The sequence below is a fragment of the Elephas maximus genome, chromosome X, assembly GCF_024166365.1.
Source record: "Elephas maximus indicus isolate mEleMax1 chromosome X, mEleMax1 primary haplotype, whole genome shotgun sequence".
In the NCBI taxonomy this organism is placed as follows: domain Eukaryota; kingdom Metazoa; phylum Chordata; class Mammalia; order Proboscidea; family Elephantidae; genus Elephas; species Elephas maximus.
The window spans coordinates 123,560,518-123,587,000 of record NC_064846.1 but is presented as its reverse complement, the minus strand read 5'-3'; positions in this window follow the sequence as shown (position 1 = coordinate 123,587,000).

The window sequence follows — 26,483 nt, the reverse complement described above, 5'->3', positions numbered from 1 at the left end:
AATTCTATTGTTAATTTTCTGAATTTCTGATTGCTGTCTCCCTATGGATTCTTGAAGCTTATTAAAGTTTTCATCATATTCTTGAATAACATTTTTAATTTCTTCAACTGTGTTATGTGTGTTCCATGGCTTGTTCTGGGTTTTGCCTGATCTCCTTCCTGATCTTGTTCCTGATGTCTTGAAGAGTTCTGTATATTAATCTTTTGTATTCTGCATCTGGTAATTCCAGGAAGGCACCTTCATCCAGAAAATCCCTTGATTCTTTGTTTTGAGAGCTTGTTGAAGCGATCATGATCTACTTCTTTATGTGATTTCATACTGATTGTTGTCTCAGAGCCATCTATAAGGTATTGTATTAGTTTATTTTATGTTTGCTTACTGTATCTTAGGTTCTTGCTTTGTTTTAATATGCCCAAATAGGCTGCTTAAATAAGCTAGCTTGCTTATTTTACCTTTGAAGCTCTAACATCCTGTCACCAGATGGCAACAGCAGTTATCAGGTATATCAGGATCCATTCACTTTTCTTGCATGGATTCAGCTCAGGTGTCCAAGTAGTTGGCCATCATGAGTGTGGTATAGGCTCTGTCCTACAGTCTTAGAGGGACAAGGGTGATTGGTGTAGGTACAGGTATCTGGCAGCAGCAGGGGGTCATGCTCTAAACAAGGCAGGGGGCTGAAAATCATCCCCTGAGTGACTGTGAGGAAAGCACATCCCTGTTCCCTAGAGTACACAGGTGGGTGGGTTCTGCAGGCAGACTATGGGAAATCAGTGCTTTTGGTTGTAAGGACTGGGAGGTATCAGTTATCCTTGGAGCCCTGTTATGGGTGGCTATGTGACATGGGTGGAGCCACCAGTCCTTAGGCCCTTGATGTGGGTAGTTGAGGACCATGTTTAATAGGCAAAGTGGTGTCAAACATCAAACATCCACCTCTCCACTGCACAGCTGAAACAGTTGCAGTCTGCTAACAAGGGTCTAGTCTCTTGAAATATGCCCTCATAGGTCCATGCAGGGGCAAATGTATTCAAAGTCTATGGACTTTTTATGCCTGGACAGGAGCCAGTTCTGTCATGAGCTCCCCAGCTTAGTGGATCTGGCAGATTATGTTTCCCCCCAATTGTGAATTTATTCCATCTCCAAGGCTGGGAGAATGGCTCAGGCATTCAGCAGAGCCTATCTCATGCCCAGGGAAATTGACAGCCACTGAAACTGGTTTGGGGGCTGGGGGCATGGTATAATAAATGCAAGTACTTAGCTTTTGCCAAGAGTGCCATTCTTCCCTGGTTCTGGAGGTGTGACTAGGCTGTGTGGCTCACTGTCTCTCCCTGAGGAAACCAAGTCCAGAATTCTACCGCCAGCCCCGCCACGTTTGCTCCAGGGAATGGTGCTGAGGGTTCCCAGTGATTCAGGTCCGGCAACTCCTCTCCACTTCTAAACCGTTTCTCCCTCCCCCTGCCTTTCAGCCCGCTTTTTAACTTTGCCTTTGATGTTCAGGGCTCCTAGCTTGTCATAATTATAATCATTTCACTTGTTTTTTCCGGTCCTTGTTGTAAGAGGGATCACCAAAAGTGCCTGACTCTTCCGCCATCTTAACCCTACCTCCCTACCAGGCTGTTTTGACTACTATAGCTGTATAGTAGGTTCTAAGGTCAGGTAGTGTGTGTTCTACTTTATTCTTCTTCTTCAATAATGTTTTACTTATCTGGGGCTTCTTCCCTTTCCATATAAAATTAATTGTAAGTTTTTCCATCTCTTTAAAGAATGCCATTGGAATTTGGATCAGGATCACAGTGTATTTGTAAATTGCTTTGGGTAGAATTGTCATTTTCACAATGTTGAGTCCACTTATCCATGAACATGGTATGTTTTTCCATTTATGTAGATCTCTTTTGGTTTCTTGCAGTAGTGTTTTGTATAGGTGTTTCTTTGTATAGGTGTTTTACATCCCTAGTTAGATTTATTCTCAAGTATTTCATTTTTTTCTAGGGAATATTTATAAATGGTATTGTTTTCCTGATTTCATTTTCATCATTCTCATTATTGGTGTATAGGTATTCAACTGATTTTTGTATGTTTATCTTGTATCCTGCTATTCTGCTGAATCTACAAGAGACACACCTTATAACCAAAGACGTAAATTCATTAAAAATCAAAGGATGGAAAAAATACATCAAGCAAACAACTACCAAGAAAGAGCACGAGTGGCAATACTAATCTTAGCTAAAATAGACTTTAAAGCAAAATCCACCATAAAAGACAAAGAAGGACAGCATATAATGATTAAAGGGATGATCTATCATGAAGACTTAACCATAATAAACATCTATGAACCCAATGACATGTCTCCAAAATTCATAAAACAAACTCTAACAGCACTGAAAAGAAAAACTGACAGTCCCACAATAATAGTAAGAGACCTCAACACACCACTCTCAGTAAAGGACAGAACATCTAGAAAGAAACTCAGCAAAGATACAGAAGAAATAAAGGGTACAACCAGACAATGTGACCTCAGATATATATAGAACACTCCACTCAACAGCTGCAAAGTACACATTCTTTTCCAAAGCACATGGAATGTGTGTGGCCTAAGAATAGACCACATCTTAGGCCACAGAGTAACCCTCAACAAAATCCAAAACACTTAGATAATACAAAGTATCTTCTTTGACCACAATGCCATCAAAGTAGAAATTAACAACAGGAAGAGTAAGAAAAAATTACATGGAAAGTGAATAACACGCTGCTTAAAAACCACTGGGTAATGGAAGAAATCAGACACGGAATAAAAAAAAATTCCTAGACTCAAAAGGGAATGAAAACATATCATACCAAAACCTTTGGGACACAGCAAAGGCAGTCCTCAGAGGTCAATTTATAGCAATGGGTGCACACATCAAAAAAGAAGAAAGGGACAAAATCAAAACATTAGCTACACAACTTGAACAAATAAAAAGAGAACAGCAAAAGAAGCCCACAGCTACCAGAAGAAAGGAAATAATAAAGATCAGAGCAGAAAAAATGAAACAGAGAATAGAAAAACAATAGAAAGTATCAGCAAAACCAAAAGTTGGTTCTTTGAAAGGATTAACCAAATTGACAAACCACTGGCCAATTTTGACAAAAGAAAAACAGGAGAAGACACAAATAACCCAAATAAGAAATGAAATTGGGGCATTACAACAGACCCAAATGAAATAAAAAGGATCATAATAGAGTATCATGAAAAACTATACTCCAACAAATTTGAAAAAAAAACCTACAGTAAATGGACAAATTCCTAGAAATACACTACTTACCCAAGCTAACACAAAATGATGTTGAAAATCTGAACAGAACCATAACAAGAGAAGAGATTGAAAAGGTAATAATAATTTAAAAAGCCCAGGCCCAGACGGCTTCACTGGAGAATTCTACCAAACATTCACAGAAGAGCTCACAACAGTGCTAATGAAACTATTTCAGAACATAAAAAAGGAAGCAATACTTCCAAATTCATTCTATGAAGCCAGCATAACCCTGATACCAAAACCAGGCAAAGACACCACACAAAAAAGAAAATTACAGACCAGTATCTCTCATGAATATAGATGCAAAAATTCCCAATAAAATTCTAGCAAGTAGAATTCAGCATCATATAAAAAAAAAATAATACATCACAACCAAGCAGGTATGCAAGGATGGTTCAACATTAGGAAATCAATCAACATAATCCACCTATGGGGAATCCACCAAGTAAATAAAAGGAAAGAAAAGAATCACATAATCATCTGAATTGATGCAGAAAAGGCATTTGACAAAGTCCAACACCTATTCCTGATAAAAACTCTCAATAAAATAGGTATAGAAGGGAAATTTCTCAAGGCATCTATGCAAAACCAATGGCCAACATCATTCTTAATGGAGAGAGGCTGAAAACATTCCCCTTGAGAACAGGAACAAGATCAGGATGCCCTTTATCACAACTACTATTTAACATTGTGCTGGAAGTTCTAGGTAGAGCAATAAGGTAAAAAATAAATAAATAAAATAAAGGGCATTCAAATTGGTAATGAAGAAGTTAAACTCTCCCTATTTGTGGATGATATGATACTATACATTGAAAACCCAAAAGACTCCATGAGACAACTACTGGAACTAATAGAAGATTCAGCAGATTAGCAAGATACAAGATAAACATACAAAAATCGTTTGGATTCCTATACACCAATAAAGAGAGTGATGAAAAGGAAATCAGGAAAACAATACCATTTATAATAGCCCCTAAAAAATAAAATACTTAGGAATAAATCTAACCAGTGATGTAAAGGACATATACAAAGAAAACTACAAAACACTAGCACAAGAAACCAAAGGAGAGCTACATAACTGGAAAAACAGACCATGCTCATGGATAGGTAGACTCGACATTGTGAAAATGACAATTTTACCCAAAGTGATTTACAAATACAATGCAATACCGATTCAAATACCGACAATATTCTGTAAAGTGTTGGAAAACCTTATCATTAACTTTACATGGAAAGGGAAGAAGCCCCGGATAAGTAAAGCACTACTGAAGAAGAAGAATAAAGTAGGAGGACTCGCACTACCTGACCTCAAAACCTACTATACAGCTACAGTAGTCAAAACAGCCTGATACTGGTACAATGACAGATACATTGACCAGTGGAACAGAATTGAGAGCCAAGGTGTAAACCCATTCACCTATGGTCACCTGATCTTCTACAAGGGCCCAAAGTCCATCAAATGGGGAAAAGACATTCTATTTAACAAATGGTGCTGGCAAAACTGGATGTCACCTGCAAAAAAAAAAAATGAACCAGGACCCATACTTCACACCATACACAAAAACTAACTCAAAAGGCCTAAATATAAAGCCAAACACTATGAAGTTCATAGAAGAAAAAATAGAATCAATGCTACAGGTCCTAATGCCTGAAAATAAGCTAGATAAGTGGGATCTTCTAAAAATTAAACATTTATGCTCATCAAAAGACTTCACCAAAAGAGTCAAAAGAGAACCTACAGATTGGGAAAATATTTTTGGCTATTAAAAATCAGACAAAGGTCTGATCTCTAAAATCTACAAGAAAATCCAACACCTCTACAACAAAAAGACAAATAATCCAATTAAAAAATGGGCAAAGGAAATGAACAGACACTTCACCAAAGAAGACATTCAGAGGTTGCCCTGCCAACGTGACAATCTTTCTTTGGGAACACTCTTTTCCTCTTTCCCCTTCTTTCTCTCTACCTCTGCTCTCCGACAGCAGAAAACGGGTAATTTATGGTCATTGATTTTGGTTAAGTCCTGGTTTTGGTTTAAGAGACGTCCTTTTTGCATTAGTATTGTCTGTCTAGTGGGCACTCCTCTGGGTTGGGAGGAGTATCCTTCTGTCTGAATGCATTTAAAACTGGTGTTCTTTGTCTGTCTGTGTGTCTTCATGCGAGTGTGTAGGTGTAGGAACACAGATAATCCTAAAAACATCTAAAGTGTTCACCCTTAAGGTGTACTTCAGAGAACTGAGATAAATTCAGTTATAATCGTGGGAAAAAGAGAAAGTCCACCGTGCCGCCACCAGGGTTAATGATAAACAGCCCTTACAACTCCAACAGTGGGTGCGGCTCACCTCCTGGACCTGTGCCGAGGTGAGGGGAGGGGGAGGGTATAGAATCAACCAGGGAAGGCAGTTCAAATGTCCTAGAAATTTTCCCTTGCCATTGTCCCATATGAGGGGAGGGGACACCCTATCAAGGGACAAATGTGGCCCTGGGTTCCACAAAGCCAGAACAAAGCCAACAGGAGGGGCTAGTCCCCAGCCAGTAAACCCTCCACCAAACAACTCCAGTGGTGAATAGGGGCCAGGTTCCCTTTAGTACAGCAGACTTGATTAACTGGAAGAATAAAACCTCAGGATGTCAAGAGAAACTAAAAAAATTGTATGAACTGTTTACTGCCATCTTTAACTCTTTTGATTCCACCTGGGCAGGCTGTCAGTATCTCTTAAGCACCTTCCTCCACCCTGGAAGAGAGAAAGATGGTCCTAGACAAGGCCAGAGGAGAAGCCTAGAGGAAACATGATGCTCGATGGACCAGAGATGCAGTCGATGACATCTTCCCCTTCAAGATCCTACTGGGACCACATTTGCACAGTGGAATACGGTAGGCTCACCCGATATCGGGACTGTCTTTTAGTGGGCCTTAGATGTGGAGTGCCTAAACTCTTAGATTGAAACAAGTATATGAAATTAACCAGTGTAAAGATGAGGAAGGACCCTGTAGCTTTCCTCGAAAGAGTTTATAGAGCCTTTAGGATCCAGAGGACCCAGCAAATGCTCACATGGCCAATAGTATTTTTATAAGACAGTGTGGCCTGGATATTGGGGACAAATTTTGCAAAATAGAGGGAGGAGTAACTATGAGCATCGAACACCTAGTCGAGTTGGCATTCAAGGTCTATAACAACAGGGAAGAAGACAAAGGCAGGAAGTGTGCTACTGGCAACAGCAGCAACAGTACAAAAATGGTGTAGGCCCCCTAAGAAGAAAAGACCCACAGACCCTAGCGAGGCCCGGCCCTGACCCCCACTGGGAGAGAACCAGTGTGCATATTGTGAGCAAGAGAGCCATTGGCAAAGAGAGCGTACCAAGAGAAAGAGCAAGTACCGAGTAACTCAATACCAGACCTCCCTGGTCGGTAATCCCGGTTCATCAGTCCAATCTGTTGCCGCTCCAGATCCGGCCACCCCTCTTCCCACTCTGTCCCTGGCAGACTCCATCCCCTGTGACTGTGTCCAGACTGTGGGCCTGGTCTATGCCCGCTGTCCAGACCCAGAAAATCAACCTCTAGCAGAAGCCAGTTTAGAGATCTTCATAGGTGGGAGTAGCTTCGTCAAGGGCGGCCAACCAGTTGTCAGCCACACCGAGGCCCTCGAGGCAAACACTCTCCCAAATGGAACCTCAGCCCAAAAAACTGAGCTGGTTGCAGTGATCCAGGCCTTGCGGCTGGCCAAGCCCAAGTGAGTGACCATTTATGTAGATTCGGAGTACATGCTGTCAGTTTTACCTGTATATGGAACTTTGTGGAAGCAAAAAGAGCTTTTAAATTGGGTTGGTAAAGAAATCAAACACGGCCAACAGATTTTACAACTCATTGAGGCAGTGTCACTTCCCACCGCTCTGGCTGTGGTACACTGCAAAGGACATCAACAGAAAGACACAGTAGTGGCCCAAGGCCACCAAAGGGCTGACTTAGAGGCCAAGTGGGCAGCTAGAACCGTGACCCCAGTAGCAGTGACAGGTTCTAGCTCACCAGAAGCTACCCAGCCAACCAGTGCTGTTACAGGAGACCTTTATAGTTTCAAAAATAGGGGCCGGATAAGGAAGAAACAACTGATGAAGCTTGGAAGAAAAAAAGGGTAGAGAACAAGAAGAATGACGAGAAAACAGAAAGGGAGAAAAAGGAAAAGACAGAGAAGAAAAGAAGTGGAATAACTAGAGAAGGAAAAACAGAGAGAAAGGAAGAAAGAACAAGGAAGTGAAAGAAAGGTGAGAAGGAAGTAGAAATACAGGGAAAAAATGGAGGGATGGCTCCAGACTGGACTGTCCTGGGTTTCCAGGAAAACAGGCGAGCCTCAGGTTATAGGTTTAATCCTAACTGGGGCAGGTGCAGTAATAGAGCTTCTGGCCCCTTGGGGAGGGTTTGAGCCCCTCCATAGTAAATGGCTACACAAGTTCAACCAAGGCCAGTTTCACAGGATATCTAGGATATACTAAAGGCAGCAATCCAGAACTTAACATGTTGTCTTCCCCTTCTAAGATCTTTGGCCATGGTCATCCTGCTGTAAGTTTGTGTCTTCCAGGCTTCAGAAGTTTCAGCTGCAAATGATGCTGCGATGGGGATATCACCCCAACTCCCCTGAGCAGGTTCCAGCTACAGCCCAGTTCTATGCCAGCGCCCCTAGCCAGCAGGAAGAATCTACAGAAGATGAGATCTTCAGCCCCAAACCCCTTTTTAAGATTAAAAGAAACCTGTTAGAGGGGTGCCCACTCCGCCACGGTTCTCCCTCCCCTCCCCAGCTGCAGCCTGCCAAGCCACAGCTTCTAACTGCTGCTTGGCCCCACCACACTGCAGCCCTAACCACAGTTTGAATTTGGTGTCAGAATCCTGCGCATGTGCGAATCAAGATTTTAGAGCATGCGCAGGATCTGAAGAGCTGTGTCCTCAGTCTGTCCTTGGACCTGAACATCACACACATGATTCAACATCCCGACCTCCAAATGTGGACATGAGAGGGCTAAGGGCAGAGAGTTCTGGGCACCAAACACAACCTCCAGACGCCATTGGAAATAAAAAGCTCCCCAACCCCCTCTGACAGCGAGCTCGTGGCCTTATGGTCACTAGACCCTGCGTTGCTCCTTCTCTGCACAGACAATAAATTTCCACTTTCTGTTTCCCTTGCAACTGGGGGTGTGGCATCCGTCGTATTTCGATCAGCTAAAAGGACAGGACAAGAACCATCATTTGGTTACAATATAGGTATGATTGACTGACACCTTCCCCATCTTGCATAATAATGAAGCTGGAAGACTTGATTTCTCTTTCCCCTATGGTCAGGCTGAAATTCCTATTTGAACCTCATGTATCCAAGCACGTGGTTAACATGCAGGGGTACAAATTATCCTTACAGCCTTGTTCAGTGTCTTGGAAACTCAAAGGCCATATAACAACATCCATTTTGATGGACATACTCCAATGGCCTCATTCCCAGTCAGGAAATATCCCTTTAGGTGTGTCCTCTCCACGAAGTGTGCCTGTGTCAATGAGCATAATGGAAATCATTAGAGAAATACTCAAAACCACCAACTAGTCAAGAGTTGAATGCACTATATTAATTCTCATCTAATGATGGCAGGCAACTGCAAAAAAGAGAATAGGGTGCCAATCTCATACTAACATGCCTATGTGAAGTTTGAACAATAGTCCCAGTGCTGTGTATTTGTCACAATTGTAGTAATATAATAATTTCTTCTGGAGGTTATTAAACACCTTTGAAATTATCTGAAGAGATAATGAAAGGATCTGAAAATAGTACTCGAGAACCCATATCCCTGCACTGTAATTTGCACATAGTGAAATGCCACCATCACTTTTATTTTCTCTGAGTGTGGGTAAGGGGCTCATTATCCTTGGGGTAACTTCCTTTTTTATTGTTCTTAGGTGAAGGTTTACAGAACAAACTAGTTTCTCATTAAACAGTTAGTACACATATTGTCTTATGACATTGGTTAACAATCCCACAACATGTCAACACTCTCCCTTCTCAACCTTTGGTTCCATATTACCAGCTTTCCTGTTCCCTCCTGCCTTCTAGTCCTTGCCCCTGGGCTGGTATGCCCCTTTAGTCTTGTTTTGTTTTGTGGGCCTGTCCAATCTTTGGCTGAAGGATGACTTCATTACTGAGCTGAACGGGTGTCTGGGGGCCATACTCTCAGGATTTCTCCAGTGCCTGTCAGGCCAGCAAGTCTGGTCTTTCTTTTTGAGTTAGAATTTTGTTCCACATTTTTCTCCAGCTCTGTCCTGGACCCTCTATTGTGATCCCTGTCAGGGCAGTCAGTGGTGGTAGCCAGGCACCATCTAGTTGTACTGGACTCAGTCTGGTGGAGGCCATGGTAGATGTGGCCCATTTGTCCTTTGGACTAATCTTTCCCTTGTATCTTTAGTTTTCTTCCTTCTTCCTTGCTCCCGAAGGGGTGAGACCAGTGGAGTATCCTAGATGGCCACTCACAGGCTTTTAAGACCCCAGACGCTACTCACCAAAGTAGAATGTAGAACATTTTCATTATAAACTATGTTATGCCAATTGAGCTAGATGTTCTCCGAGACCATGGTCTCCATAGCCCTTAGCCCAGCAATCCCGTCCCTAAGGGAGTTTGGATGTGTCTATGAAGTTTCTGTGACCTTGCCTTGTACAAGTTGTGCTGGCTTCCCCAGTATTGTGTACTGTCTTACCCTTCACCAAAGTTGCCACTAAATTATTGTCCATTTAGTGTTTTTCCATGCTCACCCCTCCCCCCCATAACCATCAAAGATTGTTTCTTTTTTGTGTGTAAACCTTTTCATGAGTTTTTACAGTGATGGTCTCATACAATATTTGTCTTTTGTGATTGACTTATTTCACTCAGCAATAATGTCTTCCAGTTTCATCCATGTTATGAGATGCTTCACAGATTCATTGTTGTTCTTTATCGTTGTGTAATATTCCATTGTGTGTATGTACCACAGTTTGATTATCCATTCAACTGTTGATGGGCATCTAGGTTGTTTCCATCTTTTTGCTATTGTGAACAATGTTGCAATGAACATGGGTGTGCATATGTTATTCGTGTGATGACTCTCATTTCTCTAGGATATGTTCCTAGGAGTGGGATTGCTGGATCATATGGTATTTTTATTTCTAGCTTTGCAAGGAAGCGCCATATCATTTTCCAAAATGGTCGTAACATTTTGCATTTCCACCAGCAGTGCATAAGAGTTCCAATCTCCCTGCAGCCTCTCCAACATTTGCTATTTCTTGTTTTTTTGATTCGTGCCAGTAATGCTGGGGTGAGATGGTATCTCATTGTGGTTTTGATTTGCATTTCTCTAATGGCTAGTAATGATGAGCATTTCCTCATGTGTCTGTTGAATGTCTTCTTTGGTGAAGTGTCTGTTCATTTCCTTTGCCCATTTTTTAATCGGATTAGTTGTCTTTTTGTTATAGAGGTGTTGGATTTTCTTGTAGATTTTAGAGATTAGACCTTTGTCTGATTTGTAACAGCCAAAAATATTTTCCCAGTGTGTGGGTTCTCTTTTCACTCTTTTGGTGAGCATAAGTGTTTAATTTTTAGAAGATTCCTTGGGGTAACTTTCAAGAGCATTTCTTAATTGAACAGCTTTGTACATGAGGCACAGAGAATGATGCATTGGAGAGGAGGCACAGGGATTCTCATCTCTGCTATTTGCTATCAGGGACTTCGAAAATAAATTAGCACGATCCATGGCCTCATCTACCTTGAGACCAGAAGAACTAGATGGTGCCTGGCTACCACTACTGACCATTCAGGGTCCACAATAGATGGACCCTGATAGAATGGGAGAGAAATATGGAACAGAACAAATTCCTAAAAAAAAAAAAAAAAGCAGACTTGGTGGACTAGTGACACTGGACTCGCCGAGACTATTGCCCTGAGAAACTCTTTAAACCTTGAGGCAAAACTAGTCCCTGAGGTAACTTTTTAGCTAAATAACAGATTGGCTCACAAAATAAATATCACCCGTGAGTACTGTGTTCCTTTAAAAAGTCATTTATATAAAACCAAACAGTCAATGATTATTTATTTTTTATTCTGCATTAGGTGAAATTTCACAGAACAAGTTTCTCATTTGATAGTTTGTACAAAAAGCATTTCATGACCTTGGTTTCACTCCCCACAATGTATCAGCACTCTCCCCGTTTACACCCTGGGTTCCCTGTTTCCCTTAGTCTTAACTTTCTACCCCTTCCTGCCTTCTCATCTTTGCTTTTGGGCAGATATTGCCCTTTTGATCTCCTATAATTAATTTTTCTAAGGAGAATGTTCTCGGGTGTTATTGTTTATCTTAGGGGCTTGTATATTGTTTGGCTGGGAGGTGGTCTCTGGGAACCAGAAGGGTGTCTTAGGGCCATAGTCTCAGGGGTTCCTCCAGTCTCTGTCAGACCAGTAAGTCTGGTCTTTTTGGTGAATTTGATTTTTTGTTCTACAGTTTTTCTCCCACTCTGTCCAGGACCCTCTGTTGTGCTCCCAGTCAGAGTGGTCAGTAGTGGTAGTCAGGCACCATCTAGTTCTTCTAGCCTTGGGGGTCATGTAGGCTGTGGTTCGTGTGGTTCATTCATCCTTTAGACTAATTGCTCCCTTAGGTCTTTGTTTTTCTTAATTCTCCTTTGCTCTCGGTGGTAAGAGACCAATATTTACATCTTAGATAGCTACTTGAAAGCTTTTAAGACCCCAGATACTACTCGCCAAAGTAGGATGCAGAGCATTGTCTATGTTGTGCCAGTTGACATAGACGTCCCCCGAGTCTATGGTCCTTTGTCTTCTAGCCTAGAAACTTCATCACTGAGGTGTTTGGTTATGTCTAAGAGGTTTCCCTGACTGTATCCCTTGTGTGCTCTATATGAGCCACACCTACAGTCATGTATGTAGAAATATCCACCACCAAACCTGTATAACCCGGTGGGTGTATTCCCTTACACCCTCCCACACCTCTTGCCTATCTATCTACTTATCCAGTCATAAACTATTATTTGTTAATACTACTGTTGCAGGATTGTCTAAGCTATAGTACTTACCGCACCAAAACCAAACCTGTTGCCTTTGAATCGATTATGACTCATAGTGACCCCACAGAACAGAGTATAACTGCCCCCGTAGGATTTCCGAGGAGTGGCTGGTGGATTTGAATTGCCAACCTTTTGGTTAGCAGCTGAGCTTTTTTTTTAACTGTGCTTTAAGTGAAAGTTTGCAAACTAAGTCAGTCTCAAATACAAAAATTTATATACACCTTGTTATGTACTCCTAGTTGCTCTCCCCCTAATAAGACAGCACACTCCTTCTCTCCACCCGGTATTACCTGAGTCCGTTCAGCCAGTTTCTGTCCACCTCTGCCTTCTCATCTCCCCTCCAGACAGGAGCTGCCCACATAGTCTCATGTGCTTACTTAAGCCAAGAAGCTCACTCCTCACCAGTATCATTTTCTATCTTATTGTCGTTGTTAGGTGCTGTCGAGTCGGTTCCGACTCATAGCGACCCTATGCACAACAGAACGAAACACTGCCCGGTCCTGAGCCATCCTTACAGTCATTGTTATGCTTGATCTCATTGTTGCAGCCACTGTGTCAATCCACCTCGTTGAGGGTCTTCCTCTTTTCCACTGACCCTGTACTCTGCCAAGCATGATGTCCTTCTCCAGGGACTGATCCCTCCTGACAACATGTCCAAAGTATGAAAGATGCAGTCTCGCCATCCTTGCTTCTAAGGAGCATTCTGGCTGTACTTCTTTCCAGACAGGTTTGTTTGTTCTTTTGGCTCGAAGTTTTTTTTTGGCAGTCCATGATATGCTCAATATTCTTTGCCAGCACCACAATTCAAAGGCGTCATTCTATCTTATAGTCCAGTCCAATTTCTGTCTGAAGAGTTGGCTTTGGGAATGGTTCCTGTCTTGGGCTAACAGAAGGTCTGGGGACTATGACTTCTGAGGTCCTTCTAGTTTCAGTCAGACCACTAAGTCTGGTCTTTTTACAAAAATTTGAGCTCTGCATCCCACTCCTCTCCTGCTCCTTCAGGGATTCTCTGTTGTGTTCCTTGTCAGGGCAGTCATCGGTTGTAGCTGGGCACCATCTAGTTCTTCAGGTCTCAGGCTGATGTAGTCTCTGATTTATGTGGCCCTTTCTGTCTCTTGGGCTCATAATTACTTTGTGTCTTTGGTGTTCTTCATTCTCCTTTGCTCCAGGTGGGCTGAGACCAACTGATGCATCTTAGATTAAGGCCGATTGCTAGTGTTTAAGACCCCAGAAGTCACTCACCAAAGTGGGATGCAGAATGTTTTCTTAGTAGATTTATTATGCCAATTGACCAAGATGTCCCCTGTAATCATTGTCTCCAGACTCCTGCTCCTGCTACTCTGGACTTTGAAGAGTTTGGTTTTATTCAGGAAACCTCTTTGCTTTTGGTTTAGTCTAGTTGTGCTGACCTCTCCTGTATTCTGTTGTCTTTCCCTTTACCTAAAAAATAGTTCTTCTCTATCTAATTAGTGAATACCCCTCTCCCTCCCTCCCTCTCCACCCTAGTAACCGTCAAAGAATATTTTCTTCTGTATTTAAACTATTGAATTCTTATAATAGTGGTCTCATACAATGTTTGTCCTTTTGCAACTGAATAATTTCACCATAATTATTTCCAGATTCCTCCATGTTATGAAATGTTCCACAGATTCATCATTGTTCTTTATCCATGTGTAGTATTCCATTGTGTGAATATACCATAATTTATTTACCCATTCATTTGTTGATGGGCACCTTGGTTGCTTCCATCTTTTTGCTATTGTAAACAGTGCTGCAATGAATAAGGGTGTGCATATATCTGTTCGTGTAAAGGCTCTTGTTTCTCTAGGATATATTCCAAGGAGTGGGATTGCTGGATCGTATGGTAGTTCTTTTTCTAGCTTTTTAAGGAAGTGCCAAATCGATTTCCAAAGTGGTTGTACCATTTTACATTCCCACCAGCAGTGTTTAAGTTTTCTAGTCTTTCCAGAACATCTCCAACATTTATTATTTTGTGTTTTTTGGATTAATGCCAGCCTTGTTGGAGTGAGATAGAATCTCATTGTAGTTTTGATTTGCATTTCTCTAATGGCTAATGATCGTGAGCATTTCCTCATGTATCTGTTACTTGTGTGAATGTCTTCTTTGGTGAGGTGCCTGTTCATATCCTTTGCCCCATTTTTAATTGGGTTATTTGTCTTTTTGTTGTAGCGCTTTTGCAGTATCATGCAGATTTTAGAGCTTAGACACGAATCAGAAATGTCATAGCTAAAAACCTTCTCCTAGTCCGTAGGTAATCTTTTTACTCTTTTTGGTGAAGTCTTTGGATGAGCATAGGTGTTTGCTTTTCAGGAGCTCCCAGTTAACTAGTTACTCTTTTGGCATTTGTGCATTGTTAGTAATGTTTTGTATACTTTTTATGCCATGTATTAAGGCTCCTAATGTCCCTATTTTTTTCTTCCATGATCTTTATCGTTTTAGATTTTATATTTAGGTCTTTGATCCATTTTGAGTCCGTTTTTGTGCATGGTGTGAGGTATGGGTCTTGTTTCATTTTTTTTTTTGCAGATGGATATCCAGTTATGCCAGCACCATTTGTTAAAGAGACTGTCTTTTCCCCCATTTAACTGACCTTGTGCCTCTGTCAAATATCAGCCACTCATACGTGGATGGATTTATGTCTGGATACTCAATTCTGTTCCATTGGTTTATGTATCTGTTGTACCAGTAACAGGCTGTTCTGACTACTGTGAAGGTATGATATGTTCTAAAATCAGGTAGCGTGAGGCCTCCCACTTTGTTCTTCTTTTTCAGTAATGTTTTACTTATCCGGGGCCTCTTTCCCTTCCGTATGAAGTCAATGAGTTGTTCCTGCATCTCATTAAAAATGTCTTTGGAATTTGGAATGGAATGGCATTGTATCTATAGATCGCTTTCAGACAAATGGACATTTTTACAATGTTGAGTCTTCCTATCCATGAGCAAGGTATGTTTTTCCACGTATGTAGGTCTCTTTTCGTTTCTTGCAATAGTGTCTTGTAGTTTTCTTTGTAAAGGTCTTTTATGTCTCTGGTTAGATTTATTTCTAAGTATCTTATCTTCTTGGGAGCTACTGTAAATGATATTGATTTGGTGATTTCCAATTCGACGTTCTCCTTATTGGTGTAGAGGAATCTAACTGATTTTCTTATGTTTATCTTGTATCCTGATAATCTCTTGAACTCCTGTTAGTTTCAGTAGTTTTCTTGAGGATTCTTTCGGATTTTCTGTGTATAAGATCATGTCATCTGCAAATAGAGATACTTTTACTTCTTCCTTACCAACCTGGATGCCCTTTATTTCTTTATCTAGCCTATGATCTGTCTAGGACCTCTAGCACAACGTTGAATAAGAGTGGTAATAAAGGGCATCCTTGTCCGGTTGCCGTTCTCAAGGGGAATGCTTTCAGACTCTCTTCATTTAGGATGATGTTGGCTGTTGGCTTTATATAAATGCCCTTTATTATGTTGTGGAATTTTCCTTCTGTTCCTATTTTGCTGAGAGTTTTTATCATGAATGGGCATTGGACTTTGTCAAATGCCTTTTCTGCATCAGTTGATAAGATCATGTGGTCTTGTCTTTTGTTTTATTTATATGATGGATTACACTGATTGTTTTTCTAATGTTGAACCATCCCTGCCTACCTGGTATGAATCCCACTTGGTAATGGTGAATTATTTTTTGATAGGTTGTTGAATTCTTTTGGCTAGAATTTTGTTGAGGATTGTTGTATCTAAGTTTATGAGGGATATAGGTCTGTAATTTGTGTGTGTGTGTGTGTGTCTTTACCTAGTTTTGCCATCAGGGATATGCTGGCTTCATAAAATGAGTTTGGGAGTATTCCGTCCTTTTCTGTGCTCTGAAATAGCTTTAGTGATAGTGGTGTTAACTCTTCTCTGAATGTTTGGTAGGACTCTCCAGTGAAGCCATCAGGGCTAGGGCTTTTTTGTTCTTGTTGTTGGTAGTTTTTTAATTACTCTTTTAATCTCTTCTGTTGTTATGGGTTTATTTAGTTGTTCTACCTTTGTTTGTGTCAGTTTTGGTAGGTTGTATGTTTCTAGAAATTCATCCATTTCTTCTCTGTCTTCAAATTTGTTAGAGTACAATTTTTCATAGTAATCTGATATGATTCTTTTAATTTCACTTGGGTCTGTTGTGATATCATCCACCTCATTTCTTATTCAGGTTATTTGCTTCCTCTCCTGTTTTTCTTTTGTCAGTTTGGCCAGTGGCTTATCAATTTTGTTAATTTTTTCAAAGAATCATCTTTTGGTCTTGTTAAGTCTTTCAATCGTTATTCTGTTCTCTATTTCATTTAATTTTGCTCTAATTTTTATTATTTGTTTTCTTTTGGTGCCCAAGGGTTTCTTTTGTTGCTCCCTTTCTATTTGTCCAAGTTGTAGGGGTAATTCTTTGAGTTTGACCCTTCTTTTTGGATGTGTGCGTTTATTGCTATAAATTGACCTCTGAGCACTGCTTTCGCTGTGTCCCAAAGGTTCTGATAGGAAGTGTTTTCATGCTCTTTGGATTCTTTATTCCATCCTTAATGTATTTTATAACCCAGTCGTTTTTTTTTTTATTAACTTTTATTAAGCTTCAAGTGAACGTTTACAAATCCAATCAGTCTGTCACATATAAGTTTACATACATCTTATTCCGTACTCCCACCTGCTCTACCCCTATTGAGTCAGCCCTTTCAGTCTCTCCTTTCGTGACAATTTTGCCAGCTTCCCTCTCTCTCTATCCTCCCATCCCCCCTCCAGACAAGAGCTGCCAACACACTCTCAAGTGTCCACCTGATATAATTAGCTCACTCTTCATCAGCATCTCTCTCCCACCTGCTGACCAGTCCCTTTCATGTCTGATGAGTTGTCTTCGGGGATGGTTGCTCTCCTGTGCCGACAGAAGGTCTGGGGAGCATGGCCGCCGGGATTCCTCTAGTCTCAGTCAGACCATTAAGTATGGTCTTTTTATGAGAATTTGGGGTCTGCATCCCACTGATCTCCTGTTCCCTCAGGAGTTCTCTGTTCTGCTCCCTGTCAGGGCAGTCATCGATTGTGGCCGGGCACCAACTAGTTCTTCTGGTCTCAGGATGATGTAGGTCTCTGGTTCATGTGGCCCTTTCTGTCTCTTGGGCTCCTAGTTGTCGTGTGACCTTGGTGTTCTTCATTTTCCTTTGCTCCAGGTGGGTTGAGACCAATTGATGCATCTTAGATGGCCGCTTGTTAGCATTTAAGACCCCAGACGCCACATTTCAAAGTGGGATGCAGAATGTTTTCATAATAGAATTATTTTGCCAATTGACTTAGAAGTCCCCTCAAACCATGTTCCCCAGACCCCTGCCCCTGCTCCGCTGACCTTTGAAGCATTCATTTTATCCCGGAAACTTCTTTGCTTTTGGTCCAGTCCAGTTGAGCTGACCTTCCATGTATTGAGTGTTGTCTTTCCCTTCACCTAAAGCAGTTCTTATCTACTGATTAATCAATAAAAAACCCTCTCCTTCCCTCCCTCTCTCCCCCCTTTGTAACCACAAAAGTATGTGTTCTTCTCAGTTTTTACTATTTCTCAAGATCTTATAATAGTGGTCTTATACAATATTTGTCCTTTTGCCTCTAATTTTGCTCAGCATAATGCCTTCCAGGTTCCTCCATGTTATGAAATGTTTCACAGATTCCTCACGGTTCTTTATCGATGTGTAGTATTCCATTGTGTGAATATACCACAATTTATTTACCCATTCATCCGTTGATGGACACCTTGGTTGCTTCCAGCTTTTTGCTATTGTAAACAGAGCTGCAATAAACATGGGTGTGCATATATCTGTTTGTGTGAAGGCTCTTGTATCTCTAGGGTATATTCCGAGGAGTGAGATTTCTGGGTTGTATGGTAGTTATATTTCTAACTGTTTAAGATAACACCAGATAGATTTCCAAAGTGGTTGTACCATTTTACATTCCCACCAGCAGTGTATAAGAGTTCCAATCTCTCTGCAGCCTCTCCAACATTTATTATTTTGTGTTTTTTGGATTAATGCCAGCCTTGTTGGTGTGAGATGGAATCTCATCGTAGTTTTAATTTGCATTTCTCTAATGGCTAATGATTGAGAGCATTTTCTCATGTATCTGTTGGCTGCCTGAATATCTTCTTTAGTGAAATGTGTGTTCATATCCTTTGCCCACTTCTTGATTGGGTTGTTTGTCTTCTTGTGGTTGAGTTTTGACAGAATCATGTAGATTTTAGAGATCAGGCGCTGGTTGGAGATGTCATAGCTGAAAATTCTTTCCCAGTCTGTAGGTGGTCTTTTTACTCTTTTGGTGAAGTCTTTAGATGAACATAGATGTTTGATTTTTAGGAGCTCCCAGTTATCTGGTTTCTCTTCATCATTTTTGGTAATGTTTTGTATTCTGTTTATGCCTTGTATTAGGGCTCCTAGGGTAACCCGGTCGTTTTTGAGCAAGGTATTGTTCAGTTTCCAAGTGTTTGATTTCTTTTCCCTGCTTTTTCTGTTATCGTTTTCTATTTTATGGTCTTATTGTCAGAGAAGATGCTTTGTAATATTTCATTGTTTTGGATTCTGCAAGGACTTGCTTTATGACATAATATGTGTTCTATTCTGCTGTTTCCCTGTTTTGAGCATTTTTTTATCTTGATTTACTTTTGTGATTTCCCTATCTGGGTTGATATCTGGTTGCTCTGTTCTGTGTCTAGTCTTGGGTTGATATCTGGTATTATTGATTTTCTAACCCTTTAGTACTTCTTGTAGTTTTTGTTTGGTTTTTACAAATTCCCTAAACTTATGTTTATCTGGAAATGTCCTAATTTCACCTTCATATTTGAAAGACAGTTTTGCAGGATATAAGATTCTTGGCTGGCAATTTTTTTCCTTCAATGCTTTATATAAGTCACCCCATTGCCTTTTTGCCTGCATGGCTTCTTCCAAGTAGTCCAAGCTTATTCTTATTGACTCTCCTTTGTAGGTGACTTTTCTTTTATCCCTAGCTGCTCTTAAAATTCTCTCTTTATCTTTGGTTTTGGCAAGTTTGATTATAATATGTCTTGGTGAGTTTCTTTTGAGATTTACCTTATGTGGGGTTCGATGAGCATCTTGGATATATATCTTCTCATCTTTCACGATATCAGGGAAGTTTTCTGCCAACAAATCTTGAATAATTCCCTCTGTATTTTCTGTTCTCCCTCCCTGTTCTGGTACTCCAGTCACTCGTAGGTTATTTCTCTTGATAGAGTCCCACATCATTCTTAGGGTTTCTTAATTTTTTCAAATTCTTTTGTCTGCTTTTTCTTCAATTATATTGGTGGCAAGTGTTCTATATTCATTCTCACTTACTCTTCCTTCCAGTTCCTCAGTTCTGCTCCTCTGCTTTCTATTGAGTTGTCTAATTCTGTAATTTTATTGTTAATCTTCTGAACTTCTGATTGCTGTCTCTCTATGGATTCTTGCAGCCTATTTAATTTTTTAATTATGTTCTTTAATAACCATTTTAATTTCTTCAACTGCTTTATCTGTGTATTCCTTTGCTTGTTCTGTGTTTTTCCTGATCTCTTGAAGAGTTTTGCATATTAGTTTTTTGTATTCTACATCTGGTAAATTCAGGAAGATGTTTGTCTGGAAGATTCCTTGATTGTTTTGAGAGCTTGTTGAAGCAATCGTGGTCTGCTTTTTTATGTGATTTTATATTGACTGTTGTCTCCAAGCCAATTATAAATTATTGTATTAATTTATTTTATGTTTGCTTACTGTATCCTAGCTTCTTGCTCTGTTTTGCTTTGATATGCCCAAGTAGGCTGCTTGCGTGAGCTAGCTTGATTATTTGTGCCTTTCAAGCTCTATGATCCTATCACCAGATTGCTAGAGCTGTCATCAGGTTATGAGCCTAGGAGTCCATTCACTTCTCTGGTATGGATTCAGCTCAGGTGTCCAGGAGTTCGTCATCAAGTGTATGGCACAGACTCTGTCCTACAGTCTTAGAGGGGCAGGGGTGATTGGTGTAGTCAGCGGTATCTGGTTGCAGCAGGTGGTCATGCTCTGAACAAGGCAGGAGGTGATGACCATCCCCCGAGTGTCTGTGAGGAAAGTGGGTCCCTATTCCCTAGAGTGCACAGGTGGGTGGGTTCTGCCGCCGGACCATGGGAACCCAATGCTTTTGGTTGTAAGGACTGGGAGGCACCACTTATCATTGGACACCTGTCACGGGTGGCTATGTGACATGGGTGGAGCCACCAGTCCTCAAGGCCCTGATGTGTGTAGGTGAGGACACTGTTTAATAGGCAAAGCAGTGTCAAACATCAAAAACTCACCTCTCCAGCACACAACTGAAGCAGTTGAAGTCAGATCTCAAGCACATACACTGTTGCAGTCTGCCAACAAGGGCCTAATCTCCTGAAATGGGCTCACACAGTCCATGTTGGGGTGAAAGGTATTCAAAGTCCGTGGACTGTTTGTACCTGGACAGGAGCCACTTCTGTCCTGAGGTCCCCAGCTTAGTGAAGCTGGCAGATTATCTTTCCCCCAATTGTTAACTTATTCCTTTTTCCAAGGCTGGGAAAATGGCTCAGAGCACACAGCAGGACCTATCTCTGGCCCAGGGAAATCGACAGCTGCTAAAGCCAGCCTGGGGGCTGGGGGCACAGTAAAATAAACACAAGTACTGACCTTTTGCCGAGGGCACTGTTCTTCTCTGGTTCCAGAGGTGTGAGTAGACTGTGTGGCTCGGTGTCTCTCCCTGCAGAAACTGCGTCCCGAATGCTACTGCCAGCCCCGCCGTGGTTGCTCCAGGGGATTGTGCCTGAGGGGCCCTGGTTCCCACTGAGTCAGGTCCAGCAACTTCTTGCTGCTTCTGAATGGTCTCTTCCTCCCCCTGCTTCTCAGTCTGATTTCCTAACTTTGCCTTTGATGTTCAGGGCTCCTAGCTTGTCATATATATAATCATTTCACTTGTTTTGGGGGGGTCTTTGTTGCAAGAGGGATCACCAGAAGCATTTTACTACTCTGCGTCTTGGCTCTGCCCCCCAGCAGCTGAGCTCTTAACCACTGAGCCAGTAGTTACCATCTAAAAAACCAAAAACTCGTTGCCATTGAGTCGATTCCGACTCATAGTGACCCTTCAGGACAGAGTAGAACTGCCCCATAGAGTTTCCAAGGAGCACCTGGTGGATTCAAACTGCCAATCTTTTGGTGAGCAGCCATACATAGCACTTAGCCACTATGCCACCAGTGTTTCCAGTACTTACCATAGTTGCCTTTTATTCTTGTGGTCTTGTCAGTGTCCTCTCTTGCCTTGGTCATGTTGTGTTGACTTCCCCCATATTATGTATTGCCTTTCCCTTCACCACTATTAACACGTGTCTTCTATTTAATTGAGAACTTTCCCTTTCTACCCCTCCTATCCCTGGTAACCATCAAAGAATTTTTTTTTTTTTGTTCCTATGTGTAAACCTTCTGTTATTACTTTATAATAGTGGTCTCATACAGTATTTTTTCTTTTGTGATTGACTTATTTAACTCAGCATAATGTCCTCCGAATTCATCCATGTTGTGAGATGCTTCACAGATTCATCATTATTCTTTACCGCTGTGTAGTAGTCCATTGCGTGTATGTACCACAGTCTGTTTATCCATTTATTTGTTAATGGGTGCTTAGGCTGTTTCCATCTTCTTGCTATTGTGAATAATGCTGCAATGAACATGGGTGTGCATATGTCTATTCATGTCACAGCTCTTATTTCTTTAGGGTATATACCTAGAAGTGGGGTTCCTGGATCATATGGTATTTTTATTTCTAGATTTTTGAGGAAGGGCCATACCACTTTCCACAATGGTTGTACCATTTTGCATTCCCACCAACAGCATCTAAGAATTCCAATCTCTCCACAACCCTGCCAACATTTGTTATTTTCTGTTGTATTATTGCCATTATTGTTGATTGAGATGGTATCGCATAGTAGTTTTGAATTGCAGCTCTCTAACTGCTAATAATTGCGAGCATTTCCTCATATGTTTGTTAGCCACCTGAATGTCTTCTTTGGTAAAGTGTCTGTTCATATCCTTTGTTCACTTTTTAATTGAATTGTTTTTTTTATTGTTAAAATTTTGATGTTTTCTATAAATTTTAGAGATTAGCCCCTTGTCCAATATGTCATAGTCAAAATTTTTTTTTTCCCAGTCAATAGGTTCTCTTTTGACTCTTTTGGAGAAGTCTTTTGTTGAGCATAGGTGTTTAATTTTTAAGAGGTCCCATTTATCCAGTTCATCTTCTGCTATGTGTGCATTCTTTGGTTTAGTATTCTATTTATCCCATATACTAGGGCCCCTAGTATTGCCCCTATTTTTTTAAATAATTACTTTAAAACAGCAATGAAAATGTAAGGGGGCAGGAAAACTAGATTAATAGAAAATGGAACAACCAGAATGGAAATATTGAGAATGTTCATGCATTGTAAAGAAGGTAACCAATGTCACTGAACAATTTGTGTAGAAATTGTTGAATGAGAACCTAAACTGCTGTGTAAACCTTCTCCAAAACCACAAAATATTATTAAAAAATAAATTAGCAATGATTATGAGTGGTGGTAAGGAGCCCTGGTGGTGCAATGGTTAGGTGCTCAGCTACTACCTGAAGGTTGGCAGTTCAAACCCAACAGTGACTCTGCAGGAGAAAGACCAAGAGATCTGCTTCCATAAAGAAAACCCTATTGGGCAATTCTACTCTGTCATATGGGGTCGCCATGAGTTGGAATTAACTTGACAGCACTGAAAAACAACAACATGGGTGGTTGCTGCACATCACGACAAAGGTAATTGATATCATTAAATTTCACACCTGAAAAATGGTGAATTGGCAAATGTCGTGTTGTATATATATATTTACAACAATAATAAATAAATAAATAAATCAGGAGAGAGAGGGAGAGATTGATTCTGAAGGTTATCATAAGGGGCCACGGGTTAGAGTTCTGAGCTAACAGCCCCACTATATTAAGTAGCCAGAACAATTCCTCCAGAACCAATTACAGACTTGGACACCACTTGCCTGTTAGAGTGGAGGATTACTTTATGTCTGGAAATGTCTCAATGTGTAGAGAGATGAGAAGTGCAAGGAATCATTAGGTCCTTCTTTATCAGTCTCTAAATGGGATCCTTGGAATTTTTCCACTTATCTTGTCTTTCATCCCTGCCTGTAAGCACAGATTATCTTGCTAAAGGGTTCTGAGAAGAAAGAATCAACTGCCTGCCCCTCCCCTGCCTTCTCTCCCACACTCCTCAGGAGGTTGTATTCTGACATAAATCATTTTAGCCTGCACACCCTGGATTCCATGACTGGGTTTAAAGTGATCGGAAATTGTTTTCCATTTGGTTTTGCTGGTTGTGGAAACTGAAGGAACCAGTTTTCATTTCAGGCTGTGGTTCATATATAGTGAAAACACCATGAATACCCTGAGCTCAGAGATGCCACTGCAACTATCCATTTAAGTCCAATTCTATTAGACCCACTGTGGATCTGAGCCTGCCCCAGGTGTGCATGCAGCAGCTCTCAGGGTGGAATGTGGGACTTTTGAAGTAAGTGAGCAAAGAAAATGGTAAACATGTAAGTCAGTCTAGAAAACATTTTATATAAAACCATAAAAATATCTAACTGAGGGATGAAAATATATCAAGACAGAGCCAAAATACTAAAAAAAAAAAAGCGTACAAGGCATCAGGGGTGTGACCAGAGTTAAGGCTCTCTAAGTATTGTCTAGAAGCAGGGTGAGGATACTAATTTTAGCATTTATTTAAGTACACATGGTAAAATTTCTAAGGCAACCATTAAAAGAATGGAAATAGAGTGTCTAACTTCGAAAGCAGTAAAGAGAAGATAAAAGGAATGAGAAATGAAATTCCAGTCACAGAACAGACAGAAAGGCACACACAGGAAATAATTATTTTGTTTTTAAAGGATGAATATTTAAAATAATAATGTTGGTGGAGCAGAAATGCTGATTTTTTTCTTACAATGTTGTTCACAAGGTAAATGGGCCGGTAGAATACGCAATCTAAAAAGTTTGTAACTAGCCCTTTACAATCTAAAGGGCTGTAAACAGGTAAGGAACAAACTTTGGTGGCACAGTGGTTAAGCACTCCGCTGCTAACCTAAAGGTCAAGGTTGGAACCCAATAGCTGATCCTAGAAAAAGATGTAGCAGTCTGGTTCCATAAAGATTACAGCCTAGGAAACCCTATGGGGTAGTTCTACACTGTACTGTAGGGTCGCTATAAATTGGAATCGACTTGGCAGTGGGTTAAACAGGTAAGGGAGAAAAAAGGAGGAGTAATATGAAGGGCATGAAAAAAACCAAGTCTAAGCTGGTGTAAGGAGCCTGGAAAAAAAGGATTTGAGATTAAAAAATACGTCAGCAAAGAAATTAGGTGGAATGGAAAGGTAAAGGCTGCAAGTAGACGATCCTACAGTTCAAAATAAAAAAGAAATTAAAAACATGGGTACTATTTCTGACTGCAAAATGGAAGATTTGGGGGTGAAAGTCTTGCAACACCCCCCACCAGACCACACCCCTCCACCTCTCTTCCCCCCCCATCTTTGTAATGGGAGGGTTAGAAAATCAGTCCAGGGTCCATTCCCGATTCAACCTGTGTTAATGATTGAAGTCAGCAGAAATGCAGCTGGCACAGGTAGATTTTAGAAAGTTTCTTTGATCAGATGTTCTAAAAGTAATTGTTACCAGGTGGAAGCCCCAGGTTCTTGCTCAGCATGACTCGAATCGGCCAATAAATGAGACTGAGTGGGAGAACAGGAAAGACACCTTTATTTTGTTGCACAAGAAAAAGGAGTCAGTTGGAGCTGCTGCTGCCAAGACTGCTCCCCAAGGGCAAGGAGACAAGTTACTTTTAAGGGGTTTGTAAGTAGGGAGTTCATACAAGTTACATCATCAACATTCTTAATCATACTACACAGGTGCAATGAGGTTTACATATAACCTCCAAGTGAAAGCAGCATTCAAATGCAAAGCTGGTGGGAGGGGGGCGGGGGAGGAAGCCCAGCAAAGGAAACAGGATTTTTAATGCAAAATTGCAGAGGCCTTGTTTCATAATCACACACATCCCTGTTTTGAGACTCAAACTTGGGCCACCAGGGTGAAAACCAGGTAACCTAACCAGACCAATAATTAAACCTGACTCTGATTACTTACGTGAGGTCTGCATCCAAGTTCCCACCCTGCACATTCACAAACTTCACATCTGCCTTGGACTTCCCCTGTGCATCCCGCCTCTCCATCCTCATCCAATATCCACTGAGTCCCATTCCACCTGCAAGATATGCTCCCCATCGGTTCCACACACACAGTTCCCGTTGATCTAATTCTTTTCTTCCTGTCCCTGCTCCCATTGAATTCTGTAAAACACGGCCCTTCCCATCTCCCCATTGGTCAATCTGATTCCACTAGGGCCTGTCCCATGCCTCCGGGGTAGGAGGTAAGGGCAGTGCTCAGGCATTTGGGGGTGGTGGGACAAGTCCATTCTCAGGGCTGGGAAAGCTAAGCTTCGACACCCTGCCAGGGTCATGTAACTCAAAACTGGTATATTTGTTCACGCAAAAGGTCAGAACGAGTTACTTCTGAGTATTCTATGGTGTGGGTGGGACGTTCTGGGCGTTCTACCTGAAAGGCATGGTGTTGGGAGGAGGGTCCTCCAGCCTGCTAGGCAGGAGGTGGGACGTATGGAGCATGGTGTGGACGCAATTCCTTGTGGGTGTGTCTTTAGGAGTTCAGGCTGTGGTGTCAAAGCCTCCAACCTTTGATGTTTGTGGTCTGTGTAAACTTGGGCACTTTGTCCTTTCCCTCTACATGCTTCAGTTTCTTCATTTGTGGCACGGAGATGAAGATGGTACATGCCTCATGACTGGCTCTAAGAATTCTGCAGATTTAATGCATGTAAAGCTCTTAGCAGGGGTGCCTGACACATAGCAGGAGCTCAGTAAGTATCGAGAATATTATCGCTATTATTCTTAATCCGAGTGGAAAGCAGAGCATTCAGAACTAGCCTGTAGGCATACTAAAAGGGATTAATGGATTTTCTAGGGTGAGAAAG